Raw genomic sequence first — 9,735 nt, 5'->3', positions numbered from 1 at the left:
GGTTCAGTGACAAAGGCACTCAGCAAGGTTTATTGCCGTCAAGACACAGTTCTACCGCCATGGCTCCGTGGTTACAGATATGCTAACACATGAGTGCCCTGTGGCAAGGAACAGCTCAGTTCGCGGCGGGACTTTCTGCTGCCCCCTTGGCCGAACAAAGAATTAAGGTGAAGTACCCCAACATTTATAGGCTAAAGCAAACAACTAACATACACCACCTTTCGTATTTCATGACATCTGTTTGTTACCACCTCTTGTTCCTGATATCTTGGGCAAAACATCCCTATTCATTGTTTTGTCAAACCATCTTATCTTGTACCAGATTGGGGGTGTATCTGTGCTTGCCTTGAAATCGATGTACGTAAATATCTAGTGCCTAGTACACTAGCAACAGCTTTGCAAAGTTCCTGTACTGGGCAGTGAACTTGTGAGCATCTGCTTTAATATATGGCCTGATTTTGGTTCACAGTGTCTGGTTCAGGCCTTAGATCTTGCACCAGGTCCAGTGCGCCAGGCTCTCTACTATGGCCGGGGTGGTGTGTTGCTTAAAGCTTCTTCCTGGGAGCCCCAGTCATGGAGCAGGACCCAATTGTGCGAGGTACTGTACAAGCACAGGATATAAAAGACACCCTCTGCCCCCAAAGAGCATCAATCTAGAATATGTATGTTTCCAGACTTCGTTAGCATGGAAGAAAGCCTGTGTAGGGAGAGAGAGTTTGCAGAATGCAAAGCACATACAGCAGTGGTTGTTCCCTGCTGTAACATTCATACAGGAGTGCACGTGGGGGCAGATATCTAATGGGAGAGTGTGTATACAGGGCAGACATCCCATAGGGTAAGCCTGGGTAGGGGAAGCAGGTGTCCAACAAAAGAGTATGCACAGGTGGGTGAGTTTATTATAGGGGAAGGTTACATTTGGGGATGAGCGTTGCATGAGCCACCATGGGTGGAGTGAGTGTATGGGAGCAGATATCTCATGGGAGAGAGGGCATTGGCGCATGCATTTAATGGAGGGGCTATGCATTATATGAAGGGCTTTGTGTACTGACACAGGCATGTCAGACCAGGCATGGCATGGGGGGAGCATGCATAAAGAGGTGGGTGCCTCAGGGACACCCTGGCACATCGGATTGTGTGGTGTGGGGATAGATTTATGAGATGCTCAGATGGAGCAGGTGAATCATAAAGGGTAATGCCTTTGCGACTCAGCGTCTTGTGTGGGGGAGTGTATAAGAGGTGTAGGTGCTTCATGGGGAAGGCACAGCAGAGTGAATGTTTTGGGGGAGGGGAATCATTTCTCTGGGAGGGGGAAACATGCATGTGGGTCCCCTTCTCTCACAAGGGGAAAGCAGGTGGGGCTGTCTCCCACAGGGTGTTCATGGAAAAGGGGGAGAACAACGTCTGAGGGGAATGTGCTTGGTGAGCCTCTCCCACGGGAAACATGCATGGGGGTGGAGGATTCTCATGGCAGCCTGTGCATGGGATAGGCATGTGAGGTGGAAGGGGAGAGTGAAACAGCCACCTCCTGCTGCTGCCCACTGGGTCTCTTGTCTGGTGCTGCAACCGGCAATCGCCATGTGCTCATGGCAGACGTCACTCCTGGCTTCCCCCAGTACTGACTGATTTCTGGACGGATACTCTCCTCTGATTCACCTCTTCTGTGAACATTCAGCTGGGGATTCTGAAACCTAGAGCAGCATCCTCTGGGTCGAAAGCCTTATAAACAGCCAAGAACAGGCCCTTTGTTGTTCCTCCTTCCACACTACCTTTCCCTGCAGCAAGGGGATTCATTACGGCTGAAGTCTCTTCCTGTTACAGCGGAAGATGGGATGGTGAGTGAAAGCGAGGAAGAGAATCCTGGCCACGGGGGGCCTGCGGGAATCAGATTGTGTTGGATTGAGCAGGAAGATCCAAAGGGAAGGTTTCCCCGGGGTCTAACTGTGGAAAACAGGCACTGGAAAAGCCACCTGGAAAAGAGAGGGGCAGATCTACTCACGGTGCAAGTTGTTCTGGGAAATGCAGAGGGATCAGTGTCTGACGGAGGGGAAACCCCATCAATGCACTGAATGAATGTGGGAAAAGCTCCCCTCTAGCCTCAGCGCCTCCCTCTGGGATAGAAGCCAGGGGTGTGGGCTTGTGCAGCTCTCTCCTGATTGCTTGAGGCCTGGGAGCGGTGGTGGCGGCTAGGACAGTCTGTACAGCAGGAAATTGCTGCCGGAATCCCAGGCTGGAGGGATTGTTCATTTGAGGATCGTCTGGTGGGAAGCCTGGGCGGGCTGGATCTGTCTGTCGGGAGGATGGGTGGTTTAGGGATCATTGGGCCAGTGAGTGGTGGGATAGGAGGGGAAATGTGTCTCTTTCAAAAACAGAACCATTGTTATAATCAAGAGAGAGGGGCAAGTCCCAGTTTGTGTGTCTAGCTGCAGTGCCTAGAACGTTGGAAACGCTGGGGAGTTTCTCTTTTCCAGGGAAGTCATGTTGGGTTCGTTTCCAGCCAGCAGAGATACATTTCTCCATCTCCATTCCATTTGCCGTCTGACTTTAGCAGAGAGCGCCAGATTTCTCACAGGGGCAGGTTCTCTTTTGGGCTCCATTCAGGTGACACAAGGGAACAGAGACTGGCCACCTCCCCCTTGCTGGGGATTGTCCTCGGGTGGTGGAATCTCCAGCTGGCTCCTACAACACCTTGCAGCCCCCCTGAAGATGGTGGGGAGTGGAGGAGGAGGAGGAGACAGAGCATGCTTTGCTCTGGCCATGCCCAGGTGGCAGTCCAGTGAGTGGGCAGTGTGAAAATCAGGGAGTTGTAACCGGCTCCTTGACCCCACCCGCTCCCTGCTGCACACCATGAAAGCAGAGAATCTGACCCATGGATTTTACTGTGTCTGGGCTTCAAGTTAATGCTTCTCCATGCCTCTCCCAGGCATTTTGTCAATGCAGGGGATTTGCAGCATTACAAACAGAAAACAGAATGGTTTGCAAGTGTGGAATTTCTCCCAGATCTGTGGGAAAGGTAAAGCTCCTTTATGGCTGATGTCCGCCAGGTACATCGCCTGGCCCCATCCTACACAAAAGACTGGCTTTTTCTAACCAGTGGTGGCCACAGGAAGGTGTAATGAGCAAGAGCTTATTGGCCTGGACTCATAGTTGTTGAAAGAAGGAATTTGACTGCCCTATTTGGTTTGGAGACAGAGGGAGACTTCCCAAGGGTGATAATGGCAGTGAACATTCAAAAAGGTGACTTCAATGCTCTACTTAGCCACAGAGCAGGAGCAGCTTCTGGGAAATGCTGCTGATCTTACTTTGTCAGCATGAGTCTTTGGAAGAGAATCCTATTCCTTCTTCATCTCTGTCCCCTCTCTCCACTCAGGGCACTCTGGATGAGAGGTGCCAACTTTCCTGCTGTGAGTGCTCTCATTAAAGGGACATTGCTGAGGCAGATAGGAGATTATCTGGCCTATGGCAGTAGGAACAGCTATAGTTTAGATCCATGGCACAGGAAGGCTTGAGAGCCATATCCTGGTGAATTTCAGTGTACTGACCATGAGAGGCACTGCGTGCTGTCATGCAGGAAAACAGTGCCCTTGACTTGTTATTGTAGGGTTGCAACAAATGCACAACTTATTTGTCAAATGAACGAGGCCCTACAACCTTTAAAAACAGCAACAAAAAGGTCTGCTCAGGAGGTTGGGACTAGATTCCTGAGTCTTCCTTTGCATGACAGAATGTTGCTGGTTTTCTCTATACTCTGAGGTTACAAATGGAACACGCCGCCGGGTTCCCAGGTTAAAAATAGGGCATTCCCAATTGGAAAGTTATGGCGCAAATCGTTACCCATTGTTTTGTGGAAGTGTTAGGGTCCTATAGATTTTTTTTTCACCTATGGCGACGCCTACACTGCATACTACTGTAGCTACACGCCTCAGTGAAAAGCAGGCGGCAGCCACGCTGTGGTGTGTAGCTACATGCATCAGTAAAAGGCTCTGGCACAGGGGAGCAGCGGGGAAAGGATCCGGCAGCAGGAAGCTGCCAGAGCCTTTCTCCACTGCCTGCCCTGCCTTTTCACGCTGCTGGAACCTTTCCTTGCAGTGGAGAGGCTGCAGAATAATACACTGCTAAAAATAGAGGGAGCGGGACCCCAGCTGCGGGGGGAAGAGGTGGGAGAGACAATCCAGCGAGTGATGGGGGGGGGAGGGGAGTGAGTGATGGGGCGGGGCCTCGGGGGAAGAGGTAGTACAGGGGGAGGGGCCTCAAATCCATTTACCAGCAATTAGAAAGGTGGCAACCCACTATCATTCTGAACTCCCATATCGGTTAAGTTTCTTCAAGCCCCTATCTAAGAGGATTTGGCAATACCCACTTGTTAAATCCAGGATGCTTAGGATCTTTGCCCTGCCTAAAGTGTCTAACATGTCATCAGTTGCAGATGTAGGGTAAGCGTCAGGAACTGTGACAGTGTTAAGCGTTCTATAATCAACACAAAATCTTAAAATCCCATCCTTTTGGGGGACCATAACTGGGGAAGCCCAAGGACTGTTTTTAATTGTGACGGGTTCCCCCCCGAGGTGCCACCTGGAACTTGGGTACCACTGAGCCCTCTGACCCACCAGCCTGGGCTCCCTCTCACACTGTGCTAATGTGACACGCTGCAGACCCACTCCCAGTCTTACACTTCCACCACACAGGTAGGGACACACCCAGCTGCAGTTACGTGCAGGCTCTCTGACCAGCCACCACATGTGAACCAACAATAGAGAGGCTACAGCCAAAATAACCCCCAGCTTTCCAGCCTAGGACCCCAGAGCTGTACCATCTTGCCCTGGTCCAAATCCAACCAGTATGAATTTATTATCCAGTTCGCCTCCCCCTCAATGTGGAGAGGAAATGAAATAGCCCCTCCGAGCTAAGATTCCCACGCACTTCACTTCAAACTCACTGGTTTAGATTAAAACATAAAATAAATGTATTAACTATAACAGATAGATTTTAAATGATTACAAGTGACAGAAAACAGCTCAAAGCAGATTACCTAGCAAATAAACAAAAATGCAACCTAAGCTTAATATACTAGATAGATTGGATATGAATAGCAGATTCTCACCCGAACTGGTGATATGGGCAGACTTGTAGATTCTTAAGATACAAGCTGCACTTGCTTTACAGCTTGGAATCCCCAGGTTTTTCATACACAGACTAGAAATCCCTTTAGCCTGGATCCAGCACTCACCCCCAGTTCAGTCTTTGTTCCTCAGATGTTTCCAGGAGTCTTCTTGTGTGGGGAGTGAAGAACAACAGAAGATGTCACTCCCCTGCCTTATATAGCTTTAGCATATGGTACTGACATCCCAAGATGGAGTCTAGAAACATGTGGTCTGGTCACATGCCCTTGCAGTGGTATAGCAGCCATTGCTTACCGGCTGGCCAAAATGCCCACAGGAAGGTTAAGCTATTCCACAGTCCATTGTCTTTGCTGATGGGCCATCAGCCCCATATGGTGTTTTCATTGTTGTACCTGAAAGGCTGGCTGTGGGTGTTTTCCAGAGTAAGCCCATTTGAAATATAGATCCCTAGTCAATATTCATAACTTCAGATACAAAAATGCTACAGGCATACAAATAGGATAACCATATTCAACAAATCATAACTTTTTAAATGACACTTCACATGACTTATCTTGTACAAAATGCATCATAATTATGCCATAATCTTATCATAATAATATCACTGTGAAGAATATGGGGTGCAGTGTCACAGTAATTATTCCTGGAAAGCTGCCTACAGTGACTCAAGACCGTCTGTACCAACCTCAAGGCAGACTGTTAGGAAGCAGGGCACAAACCCCACTCTGGCTTTGTGTTCTATGCTTAGATTTCACCAACCAATTATCAAGTATAAACTCCTCAGGCACTATAACAGGCTGACCAGAGTCACAGACAGTCCCCTTGGACCATCTCGCCACCCAGGTGCGCCTACAAGTGTGAGAGATGGTCCCTTACACTAAGAATCACAGCAATATTCAAGCTACTCCCACTCCCAAGCACCAGTCACTTACCCTAGGTCAATTACACTTTAGAGCAGTGGTTTTCAAACTTTTTTTCTGGGGACCCAGTTGAAGAAAATTGTTGATGCCTGTGACCCAATGGAGCTGGGGATGAGGGCTTTGGGGTGTGGGAGGGGCTCAGGGCTGTGGCAGAGGGTTGGGGTGCGGGGGTGAGGCCTTCAGGGTGGGGCCAGGAATGAGGGGTTCAGGGTGCAGGAGGAGGTCAGGGTTCTGGGCTGTGGGTGCAGGCTCTGGGGTGGGGCCAGGGATGAGGGGGTTGGGGTGCAGGAAGAGGTTCTGAGTTTGGGGGGGCTCAGGGCTGGGGCAGGGGATTGTGGCACGGGGTTGCAGCGCGGACTTAGATCCAGCAGCTCCCAGTCAGTGGTGCTGCCAGGGTGCAGAGGCAGGCATCCCACCTGTCCTGGCACTGCAGACCGTGCTGTGCCCCGGAAGCAGCCAGCAGCAGGTCCGGCTCCTAGGCAGAGGTATGCAAGCGGCTCCGCGTGGCTCTCACCTGCAGTCACCTTCCCCCCAGCTCCCATTGGCCAGGAACTGACAAATGGGAATGTGGAGCCGGTGCTTGAGGCAGGGGCAGCACGTGGAGCCCCGTGGTCCCTCTGCCAAGGAGCCGGACAGGCTGCTGGCTGCTTCTGGGGCGCAGTGTGGTGTCGGAACAGGTAGGCACTAGCCTGCCTTAGCTGGTCAGCACCACTGATGGGACTTTTAACATTCCGATCGGCGGTGCTGACCAGAGCCGCTAGGGTCCCTGGGTGCTGAGCAAGGCGACCCAGTGCCTTACATGCCGCGACTCAGTACTGGGTCGTGACCCGACCTTTGAAAAACACTGCCTTAGATCTTAAACCAAAGATACCACCTGTAGCCAATCCTACAATAAACTATCTAAAGATTTATTAAGTAGGAAAAAGAAAGGAATTAGTTGGTAAACATAGATACACAAATGAGTTACAATCTAATAGAAGCCTCTATAATAAACAAGCTTTCTATGTCCTGTAGGGCTAACCCAGGTTAAACATACGGGGACTTTGTGCTTATGCCTATGTGATGGTGTGTACCTGACCCTTTGTGCCCCCTCTCCCCCCGCTGGACGCTCTGTGGTCCTCCTACATCCTGCCCCAGGAAGGAGCAATGAAAGTGGGTCCTCCAGGCTGGCCTAGTGAGGCCCCATGGAAGCAGCCAATCAGAGCCCAGCAGGCTCAGATAAAAGTTGCTGCAGGTCTTTAGCATGTCAGTTCCTGCCTGGGACCAGAAGGGTGAGGAAGGGGCTCTGCCAAAGGCACTCAGCTGGCTGCATTTACTGGACCTGGGAGTGAGAGGACCTGAGAACTGTAACTGTAAAACAACTGGGGGTGGGGGGTTGTGGCAGAGGCTTGAGGCAATTAGGACTGTGGTGAACTTGAAGATGGTGGGCATTACAAATGTTGGTGAAATAATTGCTGTCTTTGAGAGAATGGACTTTCCAAATTGGACCAGAGCCCCGGATGGGACTTGTGCCTATAGTTTGCCTACCACGAGGAATACATGAGTACATAAACTGCAAAGAGTGCTACCCCCATCATAGGAGGAGCAGGCCCTGGTCAACCACAGGGCAGATTCCTGGACACTGACGTGGAATGTATTGGCAGGGTGCATGATGCCTGGATGTTCTGGAGATCAGGACTTCTCCTTCATGGAGAAATTGGGACATTATTTTGACCACATGACACTATAATAAAAGGAGTCATTGTCCCCATGGTTATTCTAACCCACTTACCCCCCCCCCCCCCCACCCGTTGCCATGGCTTATGAAATCATATCCTGATTTCAGAGGAGCTGGCAAAAGAAAGTTCAGCTGCACACTCAGTAGCTGTAGGATGGTGGCAGAATGTGCATTTGGCAGATTGAAATCCTGTTAGCGCTGCCTGCAAAACCATTTGGAGGCGTGTTGTCAATGCAGTCTGCATTATTGTGGCCTGCTGTATTCTGCACAATGTCTGTGAGGACAAGGGGGAACATTTTTTGGTGAGGAGTAGAATCAAGACACTACTGGACTGCTGAGCCGGTAACAAAACCAGACAGTGCTCCTGTCATGACTGCTGGATCCATGCACACAATGGAAATCAGGGTTGCTTTGTGTGCCCACGTAATGGATTTGTACAATCCCATGCATGAGGGGAAAGGAAATGGTATTTAAAGTTGGATCAGGTGCCTCAGGCAAAGGGGAACCCCCTTTATAACTTGAGCCCAGTGGGGAGGGTACTCAATGGGATGTGGGAAACCACTGGTTCAAGTCCCTCCTCTGCCTGAGGAGAAGGGATTTGAACAGGAATCTGCCACATCTCAGGAGAGTGCTCTGAGCACTAGTATGGAGTCATGCTAACTTTCTCTGGTCCAATTCTTCTTAGCATATGCGCAATGTGCCTCAGGCAGCATGTGACCAGGATTCATCCCTGATTTTGGTTCGCTGGCTGGATCATAAGCTTCCCTGGTCTGGGCCGGGTACTGATGGGGGGTGTGAGGTGATGCTGATCCATGCCCCCCCTATGGTCCAATTACTATTGATTTACTTCAATTAATGAAAGTGGAAGATAGGAGAGGGTGAGGGAGCACTGCATCACCCAGTGGTTAGAGCACTCACCTGAGAGGTGGCAGATCCCTGTTCACCTGGACTTGAACCCACATCCCGGGTGAGTACCCTATCCAGAGCTCTTCCTTCCTCCAGATGTTTACTATGAACTTACCTGAGGGGCCCGATCTGGTAGGCAGCCTCTCAGCATACTTGCCAGAATGGGCCCCACATGTGACTTAGGGGTGCATGTGTCTTTCCTGGTTTGTGACTCACGCTGGGACATAGGCAGGAGACCAGCACCCAGGTGCCTAGAGTGAGGCAAATGTGCACATGCTCAGAGCAGAAGCGTAAGTGTCTAGGAAACTTTTACTGCGAACACTTAGGTGCTGAGTGAATTTAGGGGCCTACAGGGTTTTGCAGCTTGTGGTAGCACTTAAGTACTGTTGTGGATCACACCCGAGGTGCCGACACAATGCAAGTGTTTAATAAAACACATTAGGATCTACACACTTTTAAAACTCTAAGTGTGTAAGATGACTCCCTCAGTAACAGTGCTGGGGCGGTTGGTGTCCGTTGGGCTTTCAGATGGAAGGTCAGGCTGCTGAAGTGACAGTGTTTCTTTGTCATGGTCATGTGGACGAGGAACTAATGGAGCACAGGGATTTGTGTACTGTGTCATTACTGAGCGTTGTGTAAGGGCTTGTCTACATGGGGAGTTATTCCAGATGAAATATTCGGGGGAAGGGATAGCTCAGTGGTTTGAGCATTGGCCTGCTACACCCAGGGTTGTGAGCTCAATCTTTGAGGGGGCCACTTAGGGATCTGGGGTAAAATCAGTACTTGGTCCTGCTAGTGAAGGCAGGGGGCTGGACTCTGACTTTTCAGGGTCACTTCCAGCTCTATGAGATAGGTATATCTCCATATATTTCTTTTTTTAACTCCACATGTGGATGCAGAACTGACCAGCCCAGGCAGTCTGGCCAATGACCAGTGTCACTGCCCTAAGCTGCCATGTTTGGCAAAGCCAAATCTTGGGAAATGGGGTGGGGAGGGTACAAAGTAGAAGCCAGAAAATAGGGTTGGGGTGGGAGGGAAGGAGACTCCAGATATTGAGGTGTGGGGAGAGGGGGCT

Source organism: Emys orbicularis, chromosome 4 (assembly GCF_028017835.1).
Source record: "Emys orbicularis isolate rEmyOrb1 chromosome 4, rEmyOrb1.hap1, whole genome shotgun sequence".
NCBI classification, from domain to species: domain Eukaryota; kingdom Metazoa; phylum Chordata; order Testudines; family Emydidae; genus Emys; species Emys orbicularis.
Note: the sequence above shows the minus strand (reverse complement) of the source record.